The sequence below is a fragment of the Periplaneta americana genome, unplaced genomic scaffold, assembly GCF_040183065.1.
Source record: "Periplaneta americana isolate PAMFEO1 unplaced genomic scaffold, P.americana_PAMFEO1_priV1 scaffold_23, whole genome shotgun sequence".
In the NCBI taxonomy this organism is placed as follows: Eukaryota; Metazoa; Arthropoda; class Insecta; order Blattodea; family Blattidae; genus Periplaneta; species Periplaneta americana.
In genome coordinates this window covers 2,450,052-2,476,528 of record NW_027185504.1, presented here as the reverse complement: position 1 = coordinate 2,476,528, position 26,477 = coordinate 2,450,052, and the positions used below count along the sequence as shown (strand labels likewise).

Here is a 26,477-nt window from a genome sequence, read left to right as displayed (position 1 = left end):
CAGCAGAAATTGTACATTTAACAAAATCATTGCTGACCAGTGCATTATCAAGGAAATAGGGCCAGAATTGTCTCAGCAGCAGAGTTATGTCTATGATCTTCAGTGTAAGTAATGGCGACTCTACTGAATCTGTGAATTTGTCATATAATAAATTTTTTAATACTGCTGACAATGGGGAAAGCAAAAGAACATTTGTTTCATGTCCTTGTTGCAGGAATCGTTATCAGTCTGCATAAGTGAAAATGTAAACGTTTCGGGATAAACATGGGATAGCTTCCTTAATTTCCAGAATTGTAAAGTTTGAATGCACTGTTGTTCCAGTTATCAAGTTCAGAGAAACCACAATAAATTCGATGTTTAGAGCATTCATTCATAGTTTCCTGTCCAAGGACAGATCTTTCACTGCAAACCCATCATTCTGCAATCTTTCTTCTTTTCTGCTTTCCTCTTCTCCTCCCTAGTTCCTCGCTTCACACTTTTAGCATCCCACCACAACCGTGATATACGTTCACAGCATAACCTTGTTCTATCAATTCCATTCCATCACACATCTCTCTACTCTGCTTCCTTCACAATACGCACAGCTCGTTCCTTGAATTCATTGTCATAGGAAATCAGGAGAAGTCTGAGTCTAAAATATTTTAAGTAGACTCTACTTACAAATGATTTTAATGAACAGAACTACACTCTTGCGGAAGTTTCTAAATAGTCTTAAATGACCTAGTTGTTATTTTTTTCTCTTCTCTCTTCTTTTTTTCTTTTTTTATTATTTTGATATATTACTTAATCATTTGTATTTCTATGCCATTCAGTAGACTTTGCTAATCAACATTTTATGTCTTGTAACCCACATGTATTCTCCTATTAGTATATTAACTGTATAATATATCTCAAGTGAAATAATCGTCGAATTTATCTCGAGCATTTTAGGCCTTATAAATTGTGTGTAAGTGTGTATATTCCCCTTATGTTATGTAACTGATTTTTATTATGTGTAATTTTCTACTTTATTCTATATATTATGTACCGATCTTGACTATTTGTATTTTTATATTATGTAACTGATCTTGACTATTGTAATTTTCTACTATATTTTATGTAATTTCTAAGGTATTTTCTTTTGTTTTGTTTTGTAATCTAATTTTGTATTCCATGTATATTATTGAAACCTGGTTGAGTGGAAGAGAAAGCCTCATGGCCTTAACTCTGCCAGGCAAAATAAACCTACTACTACTACTACTACTACTACTACTACTACTACTACTACTACTACTACTACTACATGATCCATATAACTTAATGTCGTCTATGATCTGATATCTTCTTGTGCCCCGAACTCTTCTCGCATTCACTATTCCTTCCAGTGCATCCTTCAATAGGAAATTTCTTCTCAGCCAGTAACCCAACAAATTCCTTTTTCTCCTCCTGTTAAATTTCAAGATCATTCTTTCTGCACCCACGCGTTCCAACACAGCTTCATTTCTTTTCATATCTGTCAATTTCACACGCTCCATTCTTCTCCGTATTCACATTTCAAATGCTTCTATTCGCTTTTCTTCTCTTCCTCTTAATGTCCTTATTTCTGTCCCATGTCGTACAATGCCACATTCCACACACAGCACTACACTAGTTTCTTCCTTGGTTCTTTTTCTGGAGGTCTGCAGAAGATTCTCCATTTTCTATTAGAAGCTGCTTTTGTCATTGCTATCCACCTTTCAGCTTCTAGCAGCAGCCCATGTTATTGCTTATAGCACACTTAAAGTATTTGAAGCTGTTCACTTGCACTGCTGCGTCATTTAGAATTAGCAGGTTTACCATTTTTATTATTCTTCCGAAAACCATGGTCTTCGTCTTATTTGCATTTATCTTCATCTTCATCCCATACTGCTCACAGCTGTCATTCAGCTCCAGTAGAATACCTGTTCTGCTAACAACGCCATATCATCAGCAAATCTTATTCACGTTATTCTTCTTCCTCCAGTTACCATTCTTCCGATGTTATGAAAACAGTTCTTCACTAAATCCTCCAAGTAGATGTTGAACGGGTAGGTGATAAAGGACATCCTTGTACTCCTCTCTCAATTTCACTTTCATGCGACTTTTCTCTCCTTAGGTTTGGAGGAATGAGATCAAAATAATTTTCATTATTTGCTTTACGATTAAATTCTTTGTCAGAAAAAGCACATTTTTATTGGGGGAAGTGTTTAGAACAAAGGGGCCGTATTCATAGACATTCTTAGCGCGGACTTCCGGTGGATCATCAGCGTACCAAATTTTTCGTATTCAAAAACCAGAATTAGCGATATGAATTCATATTAATCCTGAACAAGTAACCAGTCGATAGCCGGGGCTAGTTTAGCACGCTCGTAGCACGGGCTAGCGAAATGTCTATGAATAGCACCCAAGAAGATTAAGAAAGAAAAGCTTCTATTACTGAATCTGCCGATAATATTAAGACAAATCAAGCCACTTATTTCGCAATAGAGGCGGCTGTGAGAGTGTTTTCCATCTTTGTCATTCATGCTGTCAACAACATTCTAAGTCGACAATATTTTCAATTTTATTGCATAGCCTGTAAGAATCCTTCCTCAAATAGTGTAATGACATTACAGATCGGCAAATTTTTAATTGTAGTAACTAATATCGACCTGTTTAATTTGAAAAATGCCGAAGCATTATTTAAAGAAACAAGTCTAAGCATATCTTGCATGTTATCATCGGAAAAATTGACCATTAATAATTGCTTAATTAGTTCTTTCAATAGAAAATGGTTTACATATGCTTGTGAAACTGAAATTCAGTTGCGCAGGGAATTTACGAATCTTCGGATTCTGTTCAGGGTTTAAGTAACTGTTAAAGGTGCGGCAGTTCTCGTTATTTTACGTGTTTTTGAATAGTGCAGTATGTGAAAAATCAATTATTTCCAGCTGCAACTCTAAGGATAACATAACAGAAGGGTTCTAATTTGGATTGAATAATTGAATCACTTTCACTTAATGTCTCTGATTACGTTTTTTCTTAATATTCATAGATTGTTCATGTATTAACCGCATTATATCTTCTTTTTACTGAAGGCAGACTTCTGTATCTCCATGGTGAATGCTAAAGGTATAGTGTACAGTGTACAGTGTACATTGTACACCCCTTTCTCATACTAACCAGGCCGCTGAAGCTTAATATAGCAAGAAGATTGAGAAGAGAGTGAGATATTTGGTCCAGTGATTTTTCCCCTATAATTATTACTGGTTTATTTTCTTTTATAGAACCGAGGCCACTACAACATTATTCAAAAGGGCCAGACTGTTTCCGTAAGTAATTATTCAGTATTCATAGATCACAGTGTGTACTCCTTGCAGGCTGTCCATGATAGTTATATGACTGAATAATCACATGGAAAGCAATCTTTAAATAATATTTTGATAATAGATTACTTTTTAGAACAATGATATTGATATCAGTTTCCGATTATATACTTTATCTTAACAAAGTTTATTTTGCTCCATCCATACAAAAGTTGCTAAGAGCAATAGTCTCCCTTTTACACACCTTCCTTATAGTTCTTAATCATTCATTGGCACATTCTCTCTAGAAATTTGTTGCTTGAGCATGAGTTACTTGATTTTTTAGGTGAAGAGCAATGTGCTAGAAGAATTCATAAAATATCTCAGTTGTTCTCAAACATAAAAATAAAGGTTAGAAGAAAGAATTCTTCTTACGCCTAATATTCAAACACTCCATAGACAGTACGTCTAGTAAACACTTAAGTTTGTGTACGTTCTCCTCTTGCAAGTCTTGCCGAGTGAATAATAATTGGAGTTGCAGTCACCTCCACTGAAGGGCGATGACTTCAAGGAGCACAGCTACTCCTTGCAAAGTTGGAACACGTTACATTTCATATTCTCAAAATTATTGGACGTATCAAAAACGTATTGACATAAGTTGTTCGCATTGACTTCGCCTATTAATGTAATAGGTTTCCTTCCACGCTGTATAATGCAATGACTTTTTTAAATAAACTTTTCCCTCGTTTAGTGAACTGTCCGAAGACTGGTCTGAACCTCATAAGTGACACCGTGAAGTATCACTCATGAAGCAACTAAGACAGGAGGCAGTGGGCTAGTGTGGCCGGTTCCTTTTCCCCTCCATTGCATACATCGCTGACTAGCTACAAATAACACTAATCAGATTTCAGATGCAAACAAATTGTTCTTCCTCTGACAAATATCGTCAAATGAGATGTACTGCCTGATAATAGATTACAGTAGACCGTCGATAATCCGAAAGTCGTTGTCTGAACAGTCGAATATCCGACTCCGAACGCTCAAATTTTTTTTTAATGAAAAAGCTGTCTGCCTGTGACTTATAACTCCCAAAAATTCTCCTGGATGACTGCTGATATTTCAAGGTTTGGTACGGAAATAACCTTACATCAAATATTAAAACAGTCAGAATATAAAAAAGGGAAAGTTCTTTTAATCCTAGATAACGACCCACATATCCTTCATTTGAAATTCTTAAGGTTTATAAATTTCGTATTGTTCTAGGGTGTTGAGTTTTTGCTCTTTGGTTCAATGTGTAGTATTTCATATCAGTGTGTATGTTGCTGTAGCTATGGTTGGAGTTTGTGATGTGTTCTACGAAAGTTGAATTATTCTACAAAAAATTTAAAAAGAAAGTATTTAACACCGAATAATTTAAACACTTAACTTGAAGGACTGTGTTTATATGGTTTCTGATGTTTTGGATAGTTTTACAGAAGAAAATTAAAAAGTTGTGGATGAAAAAATTATGGCCTATACGTATAGAAGCAGGAAAAAATGAGGAATGGAAATGCGTGCAAAATTAAGATTTAACTGAAGCTACGACTCTTTCTAATGCCATACACAGCTTCAGAAATTGTGAGAAGGTCGATGCTAACGAATGGTTGAATCTTGACCAAAATGACTTCGGGTACCAAATTTTGAACGATGACGAAATTCTGACTGTTGTAACAGATAATGAAGCACCTGTAGATGAAGATGACGGCGTAACAGAAAACTAGGATGAAAGAAGCCGTAGAGGTCAATTCACGGTGAAGCAATCAGTGGTCTAGAGACTTTTAAATTTGGCTGAATAAAATGCCTGTGTATACGGTAACACAGCTTGTCTGTCTACAAATTAGAGACTTGACTGCAAAGAAACGAAACACAGTAAAAATTTAAAAAATGATCAAAGACTTTTTAAAATCTGTCTAATGTTGCTTGTAGTACAGTCAGTAGGTCTATTGAAATCTTTAAAGTTAATATAGCATGCAGTTAAATTATTTGTGGTGTTGTTATTGCTCTGTGTTCGAAAATCCGAACGAATCGATACTTCGAACAGGAATGAACATCAATTAGTTCGGATTATCGACACTACTGTATTTATCAGCCGAACCTCAATCAGAAGCATAAACATAATTGTTTATTGTTGTTTATTGTTAATAAAATAGCATTGACAGAAATACAATCTTAGTTCTTCCCTGAAGGAGTAAAAAAACTCGTGCTCAGGGAGATATCTAAACACAAAGATAATTTTTTGGCACAAACTGAGTCAAGAAAAAAAATTACTAGATTCTTTTCTTTTCACAGGTCCACACCTCCAACAACATCCACTGGAGGTGTGAGCGGACTGTCCGCCTGTCCTAGGAACAGGCGGGGTAAGTAAACGTCTTCATGCGTAAATCGCAGTGACTTTCATTCCAAAGCTTTCTAGTCTATATAACTATTTATATCAATTAAGTGAAATTTAAGCAAGAAACACGTAAATTTATGTATTGAGGGTAAAGTTTATAAAACAAGTGTTAATTACATTTTAGGTTTCCGAGGCCCATTTCAATTTCCAAATGCCACCCATGTATTTTTGTTATTTAGTCAACTGTGTGAAGACAGATCTGAACCTCACAATTGAAACAAGAAGTCACCACTTATGAGAACTAAGATAGGAGATAATCTGGTAATTTAAGGTTTCCAATGATACAAAGTTCAGTTTTTAGTATTTCCACACTTAAACGATTTCTCTCATCATTTCGTAATCTGTTACGACTATTCATGATATTAATTGTACACTCTGCAACCACGTTTTGAACTTACTTACAAATGGATTTTGAGGAACCCGAAGGTTTATTGCCGCCCTCACATAAGCCAGCCATCGGTCCCTATCCTGTGCAAGATTAATCCAGTCTCTATCGTCATATCCTATCTTCCTCAAATCCATTTTAATATTATCCTCCCATCTACGTCCCGGCCACCCCAAAGGTCTTTTTCCCTCCGGTCTCCCAACTAATACTCTATATGCATTTCTGCATTTGCCCATACGTGCTACACGCCCTGCCCATCTCAAATGTCTGGATTTAATGTTCCTAATTATGTTAGGTGAAGAATACAATGCGTGCAGTTCTGCGTCGTGTAACTTTCTCCATTCTCCTGTAACTTCATCCCTCTTAGCCCCAAATATTTTCCTAAGAACCTTATTCTCAAACACTCTTAGTCTCAGTTCCTCTCTCAAAGTGAGAGTCCAAGTTTCACAACCATTCAGAACAACCGGTAATATAACTGTTTTATAAATTCTAACTTTCAGATTTTTTTGACAGGAGACTAGATGATAAAAGCTTCTCAACCGAATAATGAAACGCATTTCCCATATTTATTCTGCGTTTAATTTCCTCCCGAGTGTCATTTATATTTGTTACTGTTCCTCCAAGATATTTGAATTTTCCCAACTCTTCGAAGGGTAAATCTCCGATTTTTATATTTCCATTTCGTACAATATTCTGGTCACGAGACATAATCATATACCTTGTTTTTTTCGGGATTTACTTTGAATCCAATCGCTTTTCTTGCTTCAAGTAAAATTTCTGTGTTTTCCCTAATCGTTTGTGGATTTTGTCATAACATATTCACGTCTTCCGCATAGACAAGAAGCTGATGTAACCCGTTCAATCCCAAAACCTGCCTGTTATCCTGAACTTTCCTAATGGCATATTCTAAAGCGAAGTTAAAAAGTAAAGGTGATAGTGGATCTCCCTGCTTTAGCCGGCAGTGAATTTGAAAAGCATCACATAGAAACTGGCCTATACGGACTCTACTGTACGTTTCACTGAGACACATTTTAATTAATCCAACTAGTGTCTTGGGATTACCAAAATCAATAAGAATGTCATATAATACTTCTCTCTTAACCCAGTCATGTGCCTTTTTTAAATCTATGAATAACTGATGTACTCTGCCCGTATATTCCTATTTTTTCTCCAATATCTGTCGAATACACTAAATCTGATCAATAGTCGATCTATTACGCCTAAAACCACACTGATTATCCCCAATAATTTCATATACGTACGGAGTTAATCTTCTCAAAAGAATATTGGACAAAATATTGTACGACGTCAACAAAAGTGATATTCCTCGAAAGTTACCACAGTTAGTCTTGTCCCCCTTCTTAAAAATATATACAATTATGGACTTCTTCCATTGTCCTTGTATAATTTCCTTTTCCGAAATAGGAAGCACAATTTTATAAATTTCGCTATATAATGCACTTCCACCCTCTTGTAATAAATGTGCTGGAATTTGATCGATACCTGGAGACTTGTACTTTTTCAGATTTTCTATCGGAATTTCGACTTCTGAGAGCATGGGTTCGAGTATAAACCACGTGTTGAACTACTATTTCTAATTGTGGAGATTTCTCTGAGGCACCTTTAGTCTGAAAATATTTATTTAATTTCCCAAAACTTTTCAAATACGCATCTTTCACAAAGGAAGAAACCACTTCATTTAATAGGCACAGGTCACCATACATTGTATCTTCATCAAGTTGTAGCTTTAATTTTCAACTAATACATAACATTTCTTCTACGTTTGGTGTGGAACCATCAAGTAAAACTGAAAAATACTTGAAAATTCCCTATCTTCACGTTACACGAAATAGAGAAATATCCCTTTCAGCCTATGTAATAAAAATTCCTATAACAAGTTTTCAAACTGATTTAATAAAATTACCTGCCGAAATTAGAGTCTTTAACAATGATAACAGCCAACGGCCTCATGATGAGACCCACCAACATGTTCGGCTGAGCTGGTAAAATACCGGCAGGCTACCAACCCTAAAAGTATGATGTACTTGAATGGTATTTTATTGTGGCAAAAGATGACTGGGATATTTCTAACCCATTGTTATGAGACACAATGCTACAGTTTAAACAGTCGAAGTTTCAAAACTGAAAACATTACATCACATTTTTCCTTCCAGAGACAAAAATGTAAATCTGTTAAATATTGTCAGTTTTAATTATGAGAGATATACATAAGGAGCTTTTGAAATGAGTGTATCTAGAAGGAAAAATAAGCGATCGGTGACTGGCTGTTATCGGTTTGTTGGGTTTTCGGTACCGTATCAGCGTATTCCGAATCTCACCGGTCCGGTGGCATCAATGACGTCACGTTGCAGCGAAATAACGAACAAAAAAATTGCTGGAAGGATCCATGGCTGTCATGGCGACTGTACAGGTTGTTGTCTGTGCTACACTAGCAAAATTTTCGTACTCCCATCTCGTTCAAAGAAAAGATAGCATAAACAATTTATTTCTTCAACCGGTAGCAATAACGGGTCCGTTGATGTGTTCGCTCATAAGCCATTAACATATTGTTTTTACGTTGTGCTCATTATAAACAATACAGCAGAACACACCGCCATGACACAACAGTGCACGATGTTATTCTTCTGCTAATTCCCGCCCTATACAAGAACCAATCAGATTCACTGATGGCGGCTGATGGAGAATGCCACCACTTCTGCAAGTTGATGGCACCGGTGCGACACCGGTGGAGCATCAATGACGTCATCGGTGGAATTCGGAACACCGTGATGCCATCGGATTGCTCACCGGAATACGCGAGATAGAGAGAAAGCGGAATTTCCGAAAGCTCTACATGGGCTGTCGCACCACGGATTACAAATAATGTCTTAATTTATATACAGCTATTAATAGGGATATGATCGTCTACCTCTGCTTCGGTATGTGGACTTGAGGTCAGCAGCTGGCTGGTCGGTCATGGCCCTTCATGGGCTATCATGCCTCAGATTAAAATTATAAATAGGGGTAGGAAAAAGTATTCCCATCCGCTCACTCTTATACCTAGTATGTCGAAACTACAACAATGACAGACAGTGATGCTGGCAGCAATAGATTTGATTCAAGGGATAAAACTCAGTTAATTAAATATACGAGGGGCATCCAGAAAGTAAGTTTCCCGATTTTTTTCCCCTTGAAAGTAAACGTAATTAGCCGTGTCAATTGCGCATGCGTAACAGATCTATGACGTATCATTCATATGCCAGCCGGACAGGTCCCGCCTGGTGCCAGTAGCGTGGCAGCAGTGGTTCGAAATGGAAGCTCTTATTCCTTCTCCCGCCGCATCGAGGTTCGGTCGGTGATAGTTCTTTAATGCACAAAGCATTGCCAGCTCTCATCGGCAGCTGTCAGGTCTATGGGCCGAACCCCCTCTCTCTCTCTCCCTCTCCCTCTCTCTCCCCCTCTCTCCCCCTCTCCTCTCCCTCTCCCCCTCTCTCTCCCTCTCCCCCTCTCGCCCTCTCTCTCTCCCTCTCTCCTTCTCCCCCCCCTCTCTCTCTCTCTCTCTCTCTCTCTCTCAAGAAATTCCTGTACTCCGATAAGCGTTTTGGCAACGACGAAGAGCTGAAGACGTCTGTCACACGCTGGTTCCATTTACAGGCGGTAGAGTTCTACGACAGAGGGATACAAAAGTTGATCCCACGATACGACAAGTGTCTCAATTCTGATGGTGGCTATGTTGGAAAATAGCTGAAACATTGCTGTACCTGTTGCCAATAAATGTTTTCCTAAAGGTGTGTGTTCTTTAAAAAAAAAATAGGGAAACTTACTTTCTGGATGCGCCTCGTATTTTGTTTTGTGTTGATTAGTTATATAAATTGGAGTTATATTTCTAAACTGGTGATGAATTAATAATCATTCTAAATTTATCTTTTATTTATTTACATTATGATGAGGTATTTTTTGTTTTTATACGTAGGAATATGCCTTTCTCAATTCCATCTTCAGCACGATTCAAATTGTGAACAATGTTTCTAATTAGTTTTGAATACCGAGTTCAGAACCAGATATTTCTAATGCTTCAACAGCAGTTGGAAAAATTCTAAAAGGCGATCAAACATAATTTATATTATATTAATGGCTGCATCCCTTGTAAATTACTGTTACTTACCTGGTTTTAACAAAATATGTCACTACTTTTCTTTACAGCACTACATCACCGAGGCCGGAACATCAGGCTGACGATAACGTAAGTTCATATTTACCGTTATTTATTTGTTTCCAGTGACACACCTAGAAATATGGTTTGGTGGGGGGACTAACCGTAATCAGTATTTGCTATAGCTGTGAAGCGCGGATGTGCTGAGAAGTACAGACGGCATCACTGAAAATGATTCAATGGTTGGGGCTATTAAACACATTTCAAGTAAAAGTTACAGATCTTCTAACATTATCAAAATCTTGAGCTTTTTGAATGAAGATGTGATAAAATTGTACAGGGACATCATTTTACTTTTACTAACATTTTTAATATTAACCTGGTTATACCTTTAGAGAACCGGAAACACCGTTCGCTACCTCCTTCCACGACTGGAGTTCGATGATACCGGCGTAAAACACAAACAAATCACTTTACTAGGTATAGGAGGGAAGAAAAGTAGTTCATCCATTTATGTAAACTAGGAAATATCGCGATTTTGAGTTCGATAATTTTCATTACGTTTTTGTTCAATCAAAATGCAGTACTGTATTAAGAATAAGTGTTTTTACTCACGAACTGAGCTATTCATGCGAACGTATTCATTATGCAGTGTATATTATACTGTCTACAGCACATTAGCGTACAATATAGAGAATGAAGTTAAATTGAAAAATTATCATAATATGGATATTTAAACGCATTTTTGAAAATGGTGGCCGATCATTTCGATACAGGCTTCAGTTCTTTTGTGCATAATATCGCACTATAGACTATTGCATCTAATTCCAATTGCCAGTTTCGTCCTTCGTACTAGTAACTCATGTTGAAATAATTCTGTACCTACTCTATAAAAGAGTACCTTACGTACTGTAAATTCCATCTTCACTTCTGCCCGACCCGCACAGATAAAATTACTCAGACATGCTATCTACTGTCCGTCCAAGTGGTTATGCCGCAGGGTCGTAGAAAGGGGGAACTCACGTGACAGTTAATTACTTAACGAGGCCCTTTTATTTAAGTTATTTTAAACAGTTGTATAATATTACGTAAACGTCCAATTCCTAACAGAAATTAATGTTTTCAGAAAAGAGCTAAGACAGCCCTGCTTTTACAGAGGGGCGTGCAGAAGCAGGTGGGGGAAATCGGGATGCGACGTAGGCAAACGGACAGTACTTGTGCGAAAATATGAGTCAATATTAAAAGTTATTTCGTCACTGGAAAACGCGAACATATTTCTGGAACGTACTATACTCAGTAACTCAGTGCTGTTTACTATAAGCAGCCTTGATTCTGTCTGGAGAACAGTTGAAACTTCATTAGTAGAAGGGGTGGGAGTGAAGTACATTCAAAAACTCAAGTACAATAAAAATTGAAGTAAAAATAAAATGATGTCCGTGCATTAACATACGTGTTTACTTAAAATTAAATGTTTTAAAGATCACAGACTTCTCACAACAACATATACATTCAAGTCAAGGCAAATAAAACCTTTCATTTTCTTTCTTGTTTTCCCCCCTTTTTTGGGGGGGGGGGCTTGGGCCCATTTGGATCCTCTTCCCATGGGTGTGCCGTTGTTTGTTTCCAAACACTTTCATTTCATTCAATGTCATTGTGACTGTTCTGCAATTATGGCCTGTAGATAAACATGTTGTAATCAGAATACGTAGCTCTGCATTAGTCCACCTACATAACTCTCACTTTACTTGACAGACAACACAATGTTCGTCTTGCCAAAATTAACACGTTCCTTATTAAATGTTGTTACCTTATTTGTATACTCTGATCTGGTTGTCAGAAAATTATAGCTAAACGTTATGAAATCGTTACGTTTGATAAAGTTACCATCACATTCCCTTACAGTTTCATTCAGAACAGTATACCGTTCTTAACAACACTGTTCTTTCCTAAATTCAGAGGTAGCCTATGTATTTTGAGTTTAAAGTATGAACGTTACAATAATAGGTGTGTATGTATTTTGTCGTCTATTTTGTAAGTAATTGTAATTTATTTTATTCTTGTATTTGTTTCTTTCTTTTATTATCCAATTTAATAAACCCTATTTCACCCTGAGTTGTATTAGGGTTATAGTTGGCATCAAAATACATATTTTATAACCAATAAACAATAGTAAAGTGATAACATAAAATAGCGGTCACAGCTGAAATTCACATGAATGATGTAGAAGGATGCACATTAGTGAAATAATGGCTCCTGTTAAAGATTAATGAGATGTTTGAGGAATAATCAATGTAAAAGGTATACAAGAATGTCTAACCGTGTCAGAGTAAATCACGATCTTAAAAAGATAATCAATAGTAGATTAATAAAACAAAGTTTGACTTTCACTTTCAAATGAGTACTTAATTCATGAACAATGAAACAGTTAAGAGTAATAAAGAGAGATTACAAGCAATGATTTACGGTTACAGTTTACATACATGATTCAGGAATAAATTACAATAATTAAAATATAACACAAGTAATGACTTACAACTAACGAATACCGAATTTCTTGAAGGGCAATATATAATAGTAGGGGCAATACAAGAGATTTAGAAACAAATGTAAACAGTAAAGGAATAGTATAAAAATGACTTAAGATTACAAATTAAACTCATTCTTTTTAAAGCAATAGGTAACAACAAAGAGATACTAATAATAATACACTGACTGTAGTTACAGATTAAACACATTATTTTAAAAAACAAACACGCAAAGGATTAATAGCTATTTTCAGGCATCATTCAAAGGGACCATGATTTTAATTCACATCTTCTTGACGTTATTTCGTATATTATTTTGTGTTTCAATCTATTTCAATTTGTTGTTTTTCACTGTAACAACAAAATATGTTTCATAAAGCCTCAAGATATTTCTCTATACTTACTGTATCACGGTACTCTTTGTCAATGGCAACCTGTAATGGTTATAGGAAGAAATATATATATAAATAAAAATGAAATATTTATTAAACACATTATTTTAAAGCAATAAATAGCTATATTAAGAGATGACTTGAAATTTACGAATTAAATGCATTTACTAACAACAATTGGCAATAAGGAGGTATTACAAGAAATGGCTCAAAATCGGAAATTAAATACATAATTAAAAATAAATAAATAAATAAATAAATAAATAAATAAATAAATAAATAAATAAATAAATAAAATAAAATAAAATCAATAATACAATAGTATGCGAAATTGAAGACTTATAGTTTCATAATAGTTGATTAGAACTAATACGATTTTCCCCCCAGAATAATTTAACATTTTACAGTTTCACGAATATTCTATTCAAGAAGGACATGAAAAATTATATGATTTAGAGTTGGTATGTATATTGGTTAACGATTTGGTAAATGTATAATTTAAAGTGTTAATTTGTTTATATGTCAGATTTCACCTATGCATTACGTTTATTTTCTTTGTTGTTACCGGTGTCCATTAGTTGATTTATATATTAGTTATGAAGATAAATGTACCAAAGTGTCCAATCAATTATAATCCTATTTCAAGCTAACTTACTTAGTTACTTACTTATGACTCTTAAGGAAAACGCGGCTTCATGGCCGTCCACACATAAGCCCGCCATCGGTCCCTATGCTGTGCAAGATTAATCCAGTCTTTACCATCATATCCCACTTCCCTCCAATCCATTTTAATATTATCCTTCAATCTACGTCTCGGCCTCTCCAAAGGTCTTTTTCCCTCCGGCCTCCCAACTAACACTTTACATGCATTTATGGATTTTCCCATACGTGTTACATGCCCTGCCCATCTAAAACGTCTAGATTTAATGTTCCTAATTATGTGAGGTGCAGAATACAATGTATGCAGTTCTGCAGATTCTCTTACAGTCTCATTCTCAATAGCATAGGCCTACTGATCTTAATAATTATTATTTTCCCAAGTTTATAAAGTGTTATGTTTTATTTAACGACGCTCGCAACTGCCGAGGTTATATCAGCGGCGCCGGCGTGCCGGAATTTTGTCCCACAGCAGTTCTTTTACGTGCCAGTAAATCTACTGACATGAGCCTGTCGCAGTTATACTCCCTTAAATGCCATTGACCTGGCATGGGATCGAACCCGCAAACTCGGGCATATAAGGCAGCGCTATACCAACTCAGCGAACCAGGCCGACCCCAAGTTGATACAGGGACATCAGTTTATTTTTACTAACATTTTTAATATTAACTTGCCTATACCTCTGGATCAACGCCGTTTCCTACCCCCATCCACGACTGGAGTTCGATGATACTGACGTAATATACAAACAAATCACTTTACTAGGTATAGGAGGGAAGAAAAGTAGTTCATCCATTTACGTAAACTAGGAAATATCGCAATTTTGAGTTTGATAATTTTCATTAGATTTTTGTTTAATCAAAATACAGTACATTGTTAACAATGAGTGTTTTTACTCACGAACTGAGCTGTCCATGTGGACGAATTCATTATGCAGTGTATATTATACTGTCTACAGCACATTAGCGTACAATATAGAGAATGAATCTAAATTGAAAAATAACCATAATATGGATATTTAAACATTTTTTTTTAAATGGTGGCTTCAGTTCTAATGTGCATATTATCGCACTATAAACTATTGTACCTAATTCCAATTACCAGTTAAGTTATTTTAAACAGTTGTATAATATCACGTAGACGTTCAATTCCTGACAGAAATTAATGCTCTCAGAAAAGAGCTAAGACAGCCCAACCACTAGCTGGCGAATAAAAGTTTGTGGGGGGAAACCGGGATACGACGTAGGCAAATGGACGACAGTACCTTTGCGAAAATGATTCAATATTGAAAGCTCTTTCGTCACTGGAAAACGCGAACATATTTTTGGAACGTACTATTTACTATGACCGTAAGCCTACTTTGACTGTATATGCGGCCTCTGATCTGTGTGGAGTACGGTTGTACTTCATTAGTAGAAGGGGTGGGAGTGAAGTACATTCAAATGCTCAGGTACAATAAAAATTGAAGTAAAAATAAAATGATGTCCCTGTACATGATGCAGGGTTTATTTCAAAGTCGCATTCGAGTATTTCGCTACGGGGCTTCAAAAAATGTATACCGGTATGTACAAAATCTGAGAACCACAAACTTGATAAATCTTCAGAAACGAAGATGACAGTGGAAGAAATGAAATCAGAGTTGTGTATGATCTAATTACTCCTGGATTTTCTAAATGAGAATAAAATGTTAATACAGCTGGCAAAGTTGTAGAAAGTATTTAAGATTACCGAGACATGTTGAGGAATGGATTTCATTGTAGAGGCGGATTTTCAGGGGAGGCAAGGGAGGCCCTGCCTCCCCCAATATTTTACCAGAACACAATATGACAGTAATAATTTCAGCTGAATTAAGATCACAGACAAGTTACAGTAAATGTATATTAATTTTATTATGCACTACGACTAAGATGTAAGTTACGTAAAGTCGATCACATTCGGTTGTTGATGCCCACTGGCTATAATGTAGATAGTACAAATAATTCGTACTGAAAAATAACAGATAGCGCTGTAACCTGTATAGTCGACATCTAGCAGCCTGCAGTGTCTATGCGAGAGCGGGAGAGAGGAGTCGGCTAGATGACGCTACTCCCCAGTAACCATGACAACAGTAGTTCAACCAATAAGATAGCTGGTTAGAAGAGTGTTTAAACTTGACTAGAACGCGCGAAGGGAGCCGATTTGGAGACGTCCTACCCACTGCTGACAACTGTACTGCTTATAGTCACGGCTGGTTTCGCCTATATTGGGAAGCTCTCTCTCTTTCTCTCTTCTTGCTTTTAGAAAATTGAGTCACGTGTTGTTAGTTTTCTCTTCCTGCGTAAAAGTTTTCATTTATGTTGTTAGATTTTCTCTTGTTTGCGGGTGTTCTTGTTATTTTATCCTTTTGTGTTACGAGATGTATTTACTTATACAGTATTTCAAATATGTAGAGAGTTTAGAAACAAATGTAGATTTGTTTCTAGCTTCTTCTAGTAGCAGTGATTCAGTATGTTGTGATCTATTTGATTGGTTTGCGAAGAAAGAGGAACGTCCAGTTAATTTTCTGTAAAATTAGGCTATGTTATAGTAATGAGCATACCCGGATTCTTAGGTTCGAATCAATTTTGTTGCTATCTCGTTACTCTCGAAATATTGCTTTCCTTGTTCGTTTTATGTAGCGAAGGGTAACATTCTTAAATTCAATATGAGCTAAAAAGAACTAATTCGTAGGTTAGGACTTACAATGTCCTAAAGAGAGACAACTTTACCAAGCCGTTGTAATATATTAACAGTGTGTTGTTTATTTTTATTTTTTTTCCCCGTAAAACCACATAAATTCCTAAACATAAGATTTAAAATCCTAAAACATAAATTGGAAAACATAATTTTAATTTCTTGAAATCTATAAATTCTGCGCTTGGTAATGAAGTACGTCACAGGCCTTATATTTTTATATTCTCATAAGTAGACTTCGTTAAATTGTCACACGCAGCATGCAATCAGGTTACCGATGTACGGTAGTATAGAGGAGGTGAGCGACCGCCCGGTCTCGTAGTAGCAGCAGTTCATGTTAAGAGTTGTGACCGGTCCAAATAGATAGAGCAGCTACAGCTAATGTATACCTACTTGCTTTTACATTACTGTGGTTGTAATAGTCAAAGCTTAACATTTGTTCAGTGCAGACAAGAATTCAATCAAACATACTACAATGAGAGTGTTACTATTCCAAATAATTGCCCCTTGAATACACTTAACCCCGCAGCCAGTCTTGACCCGTTGGGGAACGTGGTTGGATGCTGTTCATTATTATGCAGAACATTGATGAAAAATAATGGAGGTAATTGATGCATTGGATAGCACAGACAGTTCCGCTGTTGCAGCTGTAAAATCATTGCCTTCTGAACAGCTATTGGAAGATATTCTGTTCATTTATTCTAATTTAAAATCGTGTCCAAAAGCATCATCCTGTTAGAATCGTCTAAACTACAACTCTCAGAAGCCCTTAATATAGTGGATAAAGTATCACAACCCGTTATCCAAAATAACAATTAATTAATTTCAGAAAAAAATGAAATGTAAGTTGAGAAACATTATTGCTAAATATTCTGCCTATTCATAAATTCGTACTATAAATGGTGTACTATCAGGTCTCGACAATACATCTGAAGTTGGTGTACTAAAAAGTTGTGACTTTCCCTTCTTCAAATATGTATGTATTACATCATGTGATGTTGAACGTACATTTTCCCAAAATGAAAACTCTTTAAGTGGCCATGGGAGGAGGTTACTTTGCAGTCGCTCAAAATGTACGTAACTTTTCACTGCAGTGCACGTATTAAGGATGATGTGAGTATCTTACATTAAATTTTAAGAGTTAATATATCTCACTATAAAATAATTGTTTAGACATTTCCTACTTCAATGATCATTCATTATATTTCTTGAATGCAGGATACAGGTTTTATTGTAACCGCAGTATACTGCTCAGTGCTTATATTAGAGGCATACTCCATCCGTTGCACGCCCCCTTCTCATACAGTCTATACCGCGTGCGCAGTAAACCTTGCGATTCTCTTGGCAATTCCACGAAGTCTAATCATCAGGGACGACACTTTGTCCCAGTTCGCCACGAGGTTCACTGGTACTGGTGTATAGAGTACCTGTGTTTACTAGTTGATAGGAGCAGTCCAGCGACAACACGCGACTGTTTGCTGGTGCAGATCGGCGGAACAAAAACGCAACATTTCTACAGATTACCACTGCCGTATAGTATGTATGCGCGTAGCATAGAGTATGCCTTGATTAGTTACATCTCTGCAATATTACTTACACATATTTATAATAACGACGAGTTAGTCAAATTACACATACGTATTTGCAATCGAGGTACGTACATTGTTCTGATACAACTGTAATCCGTTACAGTATATAACAATGTGCATTTTTAAGTGTGAAAAAGTGAAATTCCTTCTGTTTTCACTAAAAATATGCTTGTACTGTGAGAAAGTTATCTCAACATCGCCACCATGGAGTGGATGGGCTACGCAAGTGAGGTGGATTATGTTGGGGTATATGGTTTTTAATTCATTTCCTGCTTTGATCATATATGCAATACTGTCTGTCACTAAACAGTAGATGTCTCAAAAAGATTAACAATAGTTGTACTGTTTACTTTTCTTAGTACTTCCGATGTCAACAAAAATTTATTTTCTGGTTCATTGGAGGACATCACTTCTACAACAACGCGAGCTACATATCGTCCCACAGCATCCGATGTCTCATCTATAGATAGAAATATTCTGTTACTACCTATAGCTGTTTGAATGCGGTTCACAGTTTTTTCGTAAATAGGTTGTACGCATTGATATTATACTAGACAGTTTTCTAGACGTGTAATTTTCCTTAAACCGTTGAAAATGTGGATTACTGAGCTGTGTATTGGAATACCATCACGTCACACAAATCATTATAAAACTCAAGAGTATGTAAACCGTGCAGATGAGAGAAATAACGGCACACATTCACTATGCTTTTTCGTTTCACAGTGCTTTTGCAAATCTTTACGACCTTTAGTTCTGTGTTGCACACTTTACAGCGCATGCTGTCGCCCTCCACACTAAAATACTCACTTCCAAACGCAGTTGCAATTACATTCAGTTTAGGGTTCTTGTCTGACTACATTGTATTATGTTTACACACAAAGTCACGATCACAATCACTTCGCCATTAAGTGACAACAGTTAAGGAACTGCAGGTAAGCCACTACAATGCAAAACAAGCAGGCAGTGGCAGAGAGCAGCATAGGTTCGAATCCTAAATAGATGAAACATACGTTCGTTCTCCGACGCAGCACACACGTGTTGCTCTTTATCACAGTACAGTACCTTCGAACCCATGGCCTCCGTGACGTCAATATAGGCAAGCAACAACCAACCTGGAACAAAGTGTCGTCCCTGCTAATCATCTTGGCCTCCTCAACCTTCAAGCCCCACTGTCCGCTACTGCTTCATTGTCGTTGCAGTTCACTTATAGTTTGCAATATTCCCGCAGACCCCTATGTTAATGTTGAGTTTCTTAAATAATTTGAAAGCAAACACGCGTGTAGAATCACGGCTTTAGCATAGTAATTAATCGTTCGGTTTTATCGATAATTTTCGGACGTCTTGTTCACTCCATGCTTATGTTTGTAATGCGTAACGTTTTGATTGTCTCGTGGCATAACCGTTTGAATACACGTCACTCCCGTACTTGTTGGATGATCTTTCACTTCTGCCAGCAGTCTGCTGGTTAACCTGGAACTTCATGGACTATTGCGCTACGATTACTATTAATGTTTTAATTTATATACAACTGTCTAACAGGGCAAGGAAAAAGTAATCGTATCCGGGCACTCAGCTACAAACTATGAAGCCACCGACGTGGCCCAGTCGGTTAAGGCGCCTTCCTGCCGGTCTGAAGTTGCGCTCGGGCGCAGGTTCGATCCTCGCTTGGGGCTGATTACCTCGTTGGGTTTTTCCGAGGTTTTCCCCAACCGTAAGGTGAATGTCAGTTAATCTATGGCGAGTCCTCGCCCTCATCTCGTTATCACCAATCTCATCGAAGTTAAATAACCTCGTAGTTGATACAGCGTCGTTAAATAACAAACTAAAAAAATATATAGTAGTGCTTACAGTTCCGGGATAGGTTGAACAGGGAGAAACAGTCTGATGCTACCGGTACACTTGGTCTAAGAGAAACAACTCGGGTTACGTGTTAAATAATTTTATTTTGTGTTGATTGGCTATACAAAATAAGGTTATATTTGTACACTAGTGATGAATTAATAATAATTGTAAATTTGCCAATTACTTCTTTACGTGATGAGATTTTTTCGTCTTTGTATGTATGGGTTTCTCAATTCCATCTTCAGCATGATTAAGGACCCTAATCCTCATCACCTGTTATATCATGCACGGTTTAGGCAGTTTACCTGTTTTGAGATCTCTCATGTGTCGTTATGCCAAGGGCTTCATGATTATGCATTATTCTTGGTTTACTGCGTTAATCCATTCTTAACAAGTGTCCATGTCATTCTCGTTCACTGATCCACAGATGACGACATAATAGTCAAAATGTTTGAGCAGTGTGTTCTGCATCAATTCGACATCATCTGGCAGAACCAAAATTTCGATCAAATATAATTTATTTTATGCTCGACCATGCCGAAATGTAGTAATTATACACCTGGTAGCAGTCCTTTAATGAATGTCATTAAAGTACACCTACTCATTAAAGTACAGGTGTTCAGCCAATGACAACTCAGCTTACAGGTGTTCAGCCAATGACAAGTCAACTTTGTACCGTTATAAAACCGCAAGTATCGATTATTCTCGGATATGCAATCGAAGAGAATTAGCGAAAAGTCACGGAGGCTGGAAATCCAATGCTGTCGCAGAAGGTTATGTTCTGTTACTATAATTATTAGCGTTAATTGCAAATAATATTCAAATAAATTCAATTTGTCATCTCGTTTTTCAATGTCGAATTCAATAATCAAGCTTATATCAAGATTAACGGGATTACATCAAGGTCAATGACATTATTGTTCCTCGGAAAAAAATCAATACTTTCGCGTCTGCGCACATCTCACAATTCACGACCTAGAACAAGGTCACTTCCGATCTTGTCAGATACAATAAAATGTATACATCTGAATAATTTCAAGTTAGAAATATGGTCGAGCATAAAAAGTCGTATGAAACTTGCCTATAAGGGTAATTAAGACGCTCGTATGAATATTATAAAACTCGCTTGCGCCCGTTTCATAAACAATCATACTTGCGTCTTAATTACTATCATTATAGGCTCGTTGCATAATGTAGTATTATATTCACTGTTGCATCCACGTAATTAGTGTTACTTCCCGTCTATAAAAATCACTTAATGACTTGAATTTATTATAGACTGTCGTTTCTTTTACTTACAGACCCGGATTATGACAGAAAACCGCCGCCGCATAATTTAAGTAACGGTGAGTTTATATTTACCATTCTTTATTTGTTTTCATTGTTTCGACGTCAGCTGGCAAAAAACACAAATTTCGATCAAACATAATTTATATTATATTCGATGCTGCTCCACCAAATTAGTGTTACGTAATTTGAGTAGCTTAATATCAAAGACGGACATCTGTCTTCTCCATAGTTTTGATCTAGAGGCAATTTTTTAATTCACAGTGTTCTCTGTAATATTTAACACAATTTATTTTATAAATATAGTGTTAGAGTTTGCATATGGTTTCAAAATAACTGGCAACAGCATGAAAATTTGTATAAAAAACCACAGCTATCTAAATTTCGATTGAAGTCAGATGTCCGTCTTTGATATTAAGCTACTCATTTATTGAATTCCATTAATTCCACTTCTTTCCTTTACGATGCCCAACACACGCAGGCGAAGTCGCCGCTCTCCCCTTATTAAGTGATGGTGATTATTAGACAGCGGATGCGGGATGACTTATCGTTGAATGTAGGTGCACATTTACCATATGTTAAAATTTTTTCATTCAGACCATTGGCTGAACAGGTTTTAAAGTAAACAGACGACGTCAACATGCTACTGCATCTCTGTACAGTCAGAATGAAAAGAAAAATGACGTACTGTAGCTCATCCCTCGTCTTCATTGATGTAATTACTAGCGTTGCAGTAAACGACGATATAGTCTCGTAAGTTGTCGAAGCTGAAGCGTCTTCGCCTATCCTGCAGGAAAACACAACTGCACACATTGCGTTGAAATGTTACTATGAACGGACCGGGGTCCCTTCGTTCTGTACGCTGCTCTACTCGCCAGGTACACAAAAGACGGACGACACGGCAAGTGCCATATACTCTGATACGAAAGAACTTCACTTTTCCTTAAGTTGTCTCGCATATACTGTCTAGTGATTATACATTTACCATTATTTATTTGTGTTAATTCGTACATTTGTAACTATGATTTGGGAAGGCTATTCTTAATCTTTGTTACAGATCAACATTAAAGTTGCATAACTAATACACACGAAAAGAATTATGGATGCGTAGAGAATAATAGATAGCGTCATTGAATATGATTGGCTGGTGGGAAAGTTTTGTGCTACTAGATACGCTCCAAATGAAAGTCACAGAACTTCGATTGACCTTTGTAGAACAAAGCATGTGTTAAAAATCTACTCAATCACACAGGCCTGTACAAAATTGAAATTCTTTAAGTTCACAAACTTCCCAATATAAGAGATGAAGTCACGTCAAAGCAATTAGAAACTATTCTCACCCATTTGTTTCTTTTCTTCTTTGAATGGGGATACTTCAACATGCTTCCAGCTTTGTCCCCGTGGTTTTGTCACTGTTTGTTTCTAAACACTTTCAATTTATTTAATGTCGTTGTGACTGTTATGCAATTTGGACACAAGACAAACATTGTTCAATTATGAAAGATATCTTTGCATTTATCCTAATCTGATATACTCAATTTATCTAACTGACAACTCAGACGTCATTCTCCTGCTTGACACTAATATATTTCTTAATAAATATTGTGACTTTGTATCATCCACTGTTTTGGCGCAATGGTCGGCAAGCGTGATAGTGAAACGAGCTGCCTCGGAATCATTTCGAGTTGGGACAAATTAACCTGTCTGGTTGCAGTTTTTCTCGTGGTTTTCCCTCAATCCATTAAGAGTAAATGAATATTGAATACCTTTCGACGAATGGACGTTGGACTCTGTTGTATTCTCGACTTCGTTCTTCTCTTCCCCGCAGTCCCTTTCGTAACTTACACTCGGACCTGCACTCGCAAAGACTCCTTTCCTTATAGTCTCCGTATTCCTCTTCGCTGATTCTCCTATTTTTCCCGACCCTGGACTCCTCTCCTTCTCTTTCCTTCTTCTTACCTCTATTATCCGCTCACTTGATTCATAGCCACCAGTAGCTCCTCCTTCTTCACTAGACTCATTCATCATTACACAGCTTAAACCTTTCTTTATCTTATCATTCGCATATTTCTTTACCGCTGTAGCCTTTATGCCACTCTTCTTAGAAGTGTCATTCTCCCTGTCTGCTAGCTTGGTAGGATTATGCTTGGTGATCCGTTTTTTGCTCCTTGGTTCAATGTCTTCTTTCTGCGTATGTCGCCTTCTTGCTTCGACTCCTGATTCATCATTTTTCGCCGCATGCTTCACGTCACGTTCGGATTGTAACAGCTGTTTCGTCCCATTACTCGGTATTAAACCAAAACATTGCTGCCTCTGATGTTTCTCTGCCACGTTATTTAATCAAAATTCCGGATGATTTACGTTCTTCTCACAAAACTCCAGGTCATAGTATCTCCCGTTGACTTTCAGTTTGTCTTCATATATCTTAGCAAAATGTCCCTTATTTCTAGCTGCTTTCATGAACGGTATCAGTGATTTGCGTCTGCTTCTTGTTTCATAGTTTACGTCTTTTTCAACCCTTATTTTCGTCATTCTTAATTTTCTTAAGTTTCTTAAGATAACTTCTCTTGTTCTCATGCTTACGAATGATATTAAAATAGGTCTGAATCTTCCTTTCCCAATTCTATAAGTCTGTTCAATATGGCCCACTCTCACATCGATACCAAAAATCTTATCGCACACGTTACATACAGTCTCATATGTATCCATTTCATATTCATGACCCTCTTCTTCCACCCCGAAGAATATTAAATTCTCCTTCCTTTGCTTATCTTCATAATATTTGATTTTCTCTTTCATTTGCTCATTTTCCCGTACCAGATAGTCAATCTTCGCACTGATGTTATCCACTCTGCACTTCAAGCTTTCTGATGATATATCCACTTGATTCTTCGAGTTTCCTGTACTGTTCTGCATTTGTAGTTCTCCATTCCTAGCTTCATTTCTCCCCTTCTTTATCACTTCTCGTTGTAGCACTTTATCCATTTTCTATTGTACCTCCTGCTCTATCACTCGCTCATAGGTCAATGCCTCTCTACGCTGTTCAGTCTCTGCTCCTTCAGCACACGTCTTTACTCGGCTAAAACTCGCTGATGACTGTGTAATTGTAAATATACCAATTACTTATTCATGTGATAGTGAGAAATTTTTCGTGTCTGTATGTATGTGTTTCTCAGTTCCATCTTGAGCAGGTTTCAGATTCATATTCATAATCATCGTCATCATCCGTTAGTTCATACACGGTTTAGGCAATTTACCTGTTTTCAGAATAACTATTTTCATCGTTTAATGCTTTTTTCCCTAGGGATTCATAATTATGTATTCTTATTAGTTTTATGAGATAATGCTTTGTCCATGATTTTGTCGTTGACTATTCCACAGATGATGACATACGAGTCAGGTTGTGAACACTATTTCTAATTCGTGTTGTTTGAGCAATGTGTTCTGCATCAGTTCGACATCAGCTGGCATATAGCCCAAATTTCGATCAAGTATAATTGATAATATATTCAATACTACATCCCTAATTAGCTCCACTTCGTGTGATTAAAAACATTTAATGACTTCAATTTATTATAGACTGTCAATTTTTTATTTACAGCCCGGACATGTTAGTATGTGTCTGCTTCAATCTGTGTGCTAAATTTGGTGAGTTTATAATTGTTGCCATTGGTACATCTAAACATGATTTGGGAAGGCTATTCTTAATCTTTGCCAGAGAGGAAAATTAAAGTTTTTTTAAACTATATTCACAGGCAAAGATTGGATGCATTGAAAATAATATTTATCAGCATTGAATATGAATGTCTGGTGGGAATCAATTGGGCTAGCAGACACGCTTCAATATTTAAGTCACAGAAATTAGAACATTACCCAAAAGTGGATTTTTATAATAGGGGTATGTTGTAAAAATCTACTCACACAGGTCTGTATAACATATTGTTTAAATATCACACACTTCCCACAATATTACACAAAGACATGTGAATGCATTTACCCTTTCTTTCTTTTCTCTTAGAAACGGGATACATGAACATGCTTCGAGCCTTGTCCACGTGGTTTGTCACTGTTTCTTTCTATGCACTTTCATTTTATCTAATGTCGTTCTGACAATTATACATATCTCTGAATTTGTCTTACGCAGATATTCTCACTTTACTTAAGAGACAACTCAGTGATCACTCTCCTGTTCACAATTAACATATTCCTTATTAAATGTTGTGACTTTTTATCATATGAGTGCACAGTTGTTGCGCAACCTCATCGTGAACGAGCGGGTTCGGGATCCAATCGACTTGGGACAGATTACTCCACCTGCTTGAATTTTTTTCTCAGGGATTTCCCTCATCCCATAAAGAGTAAATGTTGAATAATCTTCGACGATGGGCTCTGGATTCATTTCGCATCCATTATCACATTCATTTCATTGAGACGTTACGTAACCCTAGCAATTGATGAAGTGTCGTGTCATAAACTTACCTATATTACATAATCAGGAATCGATTTCAGGAAATATAGCCAAGCATTACGAAATTGTTGTGTTAAACAAACTTGCACGGACTTTCGTTTACAATTTCTTTCTGAATAGGACACTGGTCTTAACAATAAATTAATTTTTTTCCAAATTTTTTGGTGATTCAGTGTTTATTCCACAGACGCTTTTGAAGCATTTCGCTACGGGCCACTGAAAAAGTATATATGCATGTTGCGACAACCTAAGTGATCTTGAAAATCTTCAGAAACGAAGATGAGTTTGGAGGAAATAAAATCAGAGATGTGTATTAACTAATATTTTCTGCGTTTTCGAAATGAAAATAAAATGTTAACTTAATGTGCAACGTTGATGAAAGTATTTGAGGAAACCGGGATATTTTGAGGAAAGGATTTTAGTGTCTTTACAAATCAGGTATAGTTTGCTATATTCTTGTTTGCGAATATGTTAATGTTTAGTGTCTTAAATAATTGGAAATTGAACACATATGTAGAATCGCAGAATTACCAGAGTAATCGATTTGTGTTATGGATACTTCTGTTCACTCTCTACAAATGATTGTATTAAAGTCTTAATTGACTGCGGGCATCATCGTTTTGAAAAACACGTTACTCCCTTACTTGTTGGATGATCGTTAACCTCTGCCCAAGTAAGTAAACGCCACGCCACCAGCCTGTAGATTAGCCGTTGGATCCCATTAGCTGATGTGCCACGGAACTCTTAAGTCTTAT

The 26,477-nt window shown here is 36.6% G+C and overlaps 1 long non-coding RNA gene across 1 annotated transcript; it reads left to right on the top strand.

Moving 5' to 3' along the window:
• Positions 1-5,608: 5,608 nt before the first annotated feature.
• LOC138693841 (uncharacterized) lies at positions 5,609-21,313 on the top strand. Its single transcript, XR_011330533.1, has 3 exons — positions 5,609-5,677; positions 10,301-10,340; positions 21,269-21,313. It is a non-coding gene; the product is annotated as an uncharacterized lncRNA (long non-coding RNA).
• The last annotated feature ends 5,164 nt before the right edge of the window (positions 21,314-26,477 follow it).